The following is a 5,338-nucleotide window of genomic DNA, read 5'->3' as shown; positions in this document are numbered from 1 at the left end:
TGACAGTACATTTGCTTCCTTTAAATGCTTACTTTGGCACAGTTGATATCTTGAAATATTACTAAAATATTCACATTTACAAATAGCGAACATTCAATTTGAAGACCCTATCGAATAGGACACTATCCGATTTCGTTATTCGAAAGTTTTGAATGCTCGCACAACCCTCGCAAATGGGCCTGTGAGCATTCTTAGCTCATCATGAAGAATGGGCGTGTTCAGAATAGACAAGCAGAACAAAAGTAGGGAAGTTGCCAAATGAGAGAGAAAAATTTATTTACAGAAGAGCAGAAAGGTTGGCCTTAGCTATAGCTTGCTCTGGCCTGCTACTCTAGACTGGGGCAGGAGAAAACTGAAGAAGTCAGCTACAAAGACGTGGTCAACAAAAGCAGCCGAGTGCGGACAAAGACGTGAAGTGACGAGACCCTGACCACACCATGCAATGAGCACGAAGCGTTGAGCTACAGAGAAGTGAAAACCTTTCTGTAAACATCAAAGAAAGCTTCACTTATCCCTGATTAACGCATGAAGTGGGAGCTGCCAGTTTTTGATGCATCGCATTATATGGTTGCCGGTCAAAAAATTCGTGTGAAGCCAAGCCCTCTTTCCCAATACAGGGCGAGCATGTGCACTTTAAGCTCATTGTGTGCACAGGTGATAGCTGCCATCCAGTGTATGGTGACAAATGACCCACTGTCCACGATCACAATAGGCATGCCAACGCAAAACATTCTACAAGCCCGTCTACTTTCACCGTTCCCCGTACACCATACGTAGAAAGGAGACACTAAACCTAAGCAAGAAATGCCTAGGTCTATACAAAAAGGGGGATAGCAGGCAGTATGGTATGACCTCGTAAGTACCCGACCAGTGAGAATGGAAGGTGAACTAATGGGGACCGAAAACAACAGGATGCACCACTCATGCATTAATTACGCATGCACACGTTGGTTATGCCACACCGGGCATCCCGCAAACAAATTAAGCAGAGCCTCCTTGAACGGGAACGGTCAAAGGTATGCGTAGCATTGTAGGGCAGTCGGCGTGTTGCGGAATCTGTATGCTCAGCAATGTAAATATGTGCATCTTTCTGCTCGTACTCCTTATGCATACAAAATTTTAAAATGCATACTACATCAGCGTAACTGCCCGCAATTCATTATCATGCATAACAAATTCCGCACCACGCTGACTGGCATTAAATGCTATGTATATTTTGTACAGTTCCCGCTTAGGGAGGTTCCTCTTTAATTTTTTGTACAACAGCAGTAAAATGCAGGTGGGTGCATTAGGTAAAGGGGCGTGCAGTGAACCAATCAATGGTGCAATGTTAATGAACAAGCACTAAATAGCACACAGCGATGCATAGAAACAGAAGATAAAAGTTAAATGTTAAATGTTAATGCGAATATACAGCAGCATACAAAAAGGAACGGTGGAAATATACATCAAAACCAGTGTATACAGTGACCAGAATTTCTACAACAGCAAATTCGAAAGAAGATGTACTTCTCGCTTCCTTTGTTTGTGCTCAGACTTTGCAGCTACATTGCATTTTTCTGCCTACATCCGTGAATGGAACTGTACATTTTCTTGCGTGTTTTATCCAGGAAAAAAAAAAGGAAAAGAGCGGGCACTAGTGTTGCTAGTTGCTAGTTTCCCCCAAAGTAAAAAAAAAAAGGAGAGTGACGGTGTGAACACATTGAAATAATGCATGTAATGAAATAATAATAATAATATTTGGGGTTTTACGTGCCAAAACCACTTTCTGATTATGAGGCACGCCGTAGTGGAGGACTCCGGAAATTTTGACCACCTGGGGTTCTTTAACGTGCACCTAAATCTAAGCACACGGGTGTTTTCGCAATTCGCCCCCATCGAAATGCGGCCGCCGTGGCCGGGATGTAATGAACATGTAATGCATGTAATGAACATGATTAATGTCCACGTAAATAAAATATTTGTGCACAAATACAACTACAACATAATATTGCAAACACAGTATGGATGGCAAGATTCTGGTAATCACAGCACAAGATATTGCTAGTTTCCCCAAAAGTAAAAAAAAAGGACGGTGAGGGTGCGAACGCTTTGATGTAATGCATGTAACAAACATTTTTAATGTAGGAGAAAAAAAGTGTTTGGTACACAAATACAATTACGACACATGGTTTCAAATATATTACAATGCTTCTGGTAATCACAGTACAAATATTGCGAGGGTCTCAGATATCGCCCCTCAAAAAAAGAAAAAGAAATGATGGTACATACACTTCTATTGCACACATTATATATTCCCACTTATGGGTAGTTTCAATGACTGACTACTTTCCTGTTGCATTGATCTTTGGCACTTGTAGCAATGTTATTTTGACTTGCTATTACTCAATTGATGTCACTATATGTGTTACTGTATCATGCTTTGTATTGCACCTCCTGCTAGGGCCTTGTGGCCTGCAGCATTTCTATAAATAAATAACAATAATAAAGAAACATGGCGTCAAAAGTGAACTAGTGCTATCAGTGCTTATTCTAGTGCATCAACCATGAAGAAAACTCCTCCACCAGTGAAGTTTGACTCCAGCGGAAAAGCTGCAACTTCACGTTGTACTTAAAATTGACTAATACAGCAAGACCACCATCTGAATACTAAGTAGCTCTTATTTAGGCCGTTAGTGGCTCTTCACTGCACCAAACCCAGAATTTAAACGAACACTAAAGAGAAAAATGATTTCGCCAATATAGTAAATTATCATTCTACAATACCAAAACGTCACTCTTATAGGGAGAAGAGGGCTGGTAAACCGGAAAAGATGCAAAGAGGGAAGGGCAAGTGAGGCTGCCACCTTGAGGTTACTGCACCTGCTAGGGCCTAGTCAAATGCTTATAAATGAAAGTAAGCTAAATTGTGTTTTAAGTACCCACTGATCGATCATGGTAAGCTTTGAGAACTTTTGCTGAGCTGACATTGCCACATATGAAAAATAGCTTGAAATTTGTGTAGTTGCACTGGCGCTGAGGTTTCGGTGCAGTATCCAAGAAATGGAACTTTGGCCTTCATTTTCTCTTCTAACAATAAATCTAATATTGCAAGAATAACGAAAATAGTTATCGAACCACTTCGTCAGTGTAAATTGGTTTGTGTTCATTGTTTTATTCATCGCACCCATAAGGCTCTCAACTAAGGGTATTGCACAAGGGGGGACAATAATGAAAATACTAATGTGGCTTCGAAGAAGAGATTGCAATATCTGTACAACTGAATGTGTGTTACGAAAAATACTAAATGAAAGCTGAAAGAATAAGTGGGAACGGTGACCACGAAACATACAAAAAGTGGATTTAAAAAATTTTAGACAGTGATAGAAACAGGTGCAAACACTGATCAACACAAGCAAATATTATACACAAGAAAAAATTTGAATGCAAACAATAAGGCATACTTCAAAGCAGAAATTATACAATTCAATAAACTTCACAAAGAAAAAAAAGAAATGTAAGCAAGAAAAAAAGGCTATAAATGCAAGCAATGTCAATCACTAGAACCAACTGTCTTAAAAAAGAAGATGATGACCTTCCTGAGAAAGAGGAAAAAAATTAGTTAAAAATAATCGAACACACTTACTGGCAGTTTAGTGTCTCTTTAATATCCTGGTCAGATGGGCAAACTTAGGGCATCTTGAGTAAATTTAATTTACTTTGTTCAGTGTCACTTCAGCAGCAGGGTCCTACGTGGCAAACCAAAGTGCCATTCAGGAATAGTGAAAATGATGCTACAGTGAAATCTTAATATAATAAACTTCGTGGGACTACGATAAATTGTTCGTTAATATGAAAGGTCATTATAGCAAAAGCCCCAGAATTAACAATTCTGTGCATCAAGCCATAAGTGTGTAAGTTTTGAATGTGTGGGCCATCCACAAAAACTTGAGTTGGCCCTCTGCCTCTGCTGTTGCTATTTTCCATTGACTCGGCCACTATGTACCACCAAAGCACCGCGGCGCACATGAAAGAGACGCCGTCGACAAAGCCACAGACAATCTCCCAGTCGCCTCCAAAGCACAATGTTCTTTTTTCTTCTTCTTTTCTTTTTTGTCACTTTCATTGCCGCATGCGGTCACAAAACCTATTATGTCGTCACCTCCAGAAAGAACAAAAGAAAAAAAGGAAGAAAAATTGCCTCTACATGTTTTGTTTTTTTTCTTCCCATGCTGTCCTCAGGTATTTTGGAGCCCACACTGTGCTACTTTATGCACAGTTTCATTTGTTAGCCTAACACTACAGCTCCTGTGAAGGACAAACTGAAATTTAGGAGTCCCAGGATTTCTTCATATGACTTCATTGTACTGAGGCATTGTTAACCTGACACGGAAATTGAATAATAATTGTTGTCCTGAAAACTTCGGTGTTCTGAAGTTTGTAGTACTGAAATATTTTTAGATTGAAACTATAGGCAGTCAGCAAGCAAGGTATATCTGAAAAGCTTGTTAATGTGGTGCTCATAGTAACGAGATTTCACTGTATATGAAGCCATGAGGCTTGATATGATTCTCAGCATTTAATGCTTTACAAATAATTACTCTTCTCATGCAAAACATTCTGTGTTACAAGAACCTTTACAAAGAAGTATAGAAATGCTCCAATCTTGTTAACATGTCAGGGTGTCTACCAAGTTGACATTTACAAATTCCCTGAGCTTTCCAGGTTTTCCCCGAGTACCTTTGCAAATTTCCCTGAGCAACGCAGAACTATGTTTTATGTCAAGACGGGAAACCACGTCGCCCGATGCTGTCACTCTCTAGGAAGCGTGTGAAATTTTTTTTTTAAAAATGCCATAATCCAGTTTGAACACTAAGGAGTAGTGTTTATGTTATTCCAGAAGAGATTAGAAGGAAGGGGTTAGTAAAATGCACAGCAAATAAAATGTCTTTGAAAAAAATTGCAAAACCAGTCGGACATTCTCAAATACGCATAAAAAGGAGATGCGTACAGAAGCAAGTATTTTCGAATAAGAGCTATTTCTATTAACTGATAGCAAGCTCAGTGGTATGAGACCCAAACTTTGTTGCAGCGGGATTCAGCTGTAATAGTACTTTGGCCATCTCAAACACTATTAGCAAGAATTTAGACAAATCACCCCTCGCCAATCTTTTTAATGTGAAACATTCTTTGCCTCATTCTTGGTAGATTGAGCTATGTAGGCAGGCTCCTGTCTCGTCTAGCTTTCATAAAAAAAAATAATAATGTGCGACTGATGCGGGAATCGAACCTCTGCCATTGCGCGCCACAGCTGGGTACTCTAACCATCGGGCCACGATCACGCGCATGCTTCTCTTGT

Source organism: Dermacentor albipictus, unplaced genomic scaffold (assembly GCF_038994185.2).
Source record: "Dermacentor albipictus isolate Rhodes 1998 colony unplaced genomic scaffold, USDA_Dalb.pri_finalv2 scaffold_14, whole genome shotgun sequence".
Classification (NCBI taxonomy): Eukaryota; Metazoa; Arthropoda; class Arachnida; order Ixodida; family Ixodidae; genus Dermacentor; species Dermacentor albipictus.
Note: the sequence above shows the minus strand (reverse complement) of the source record.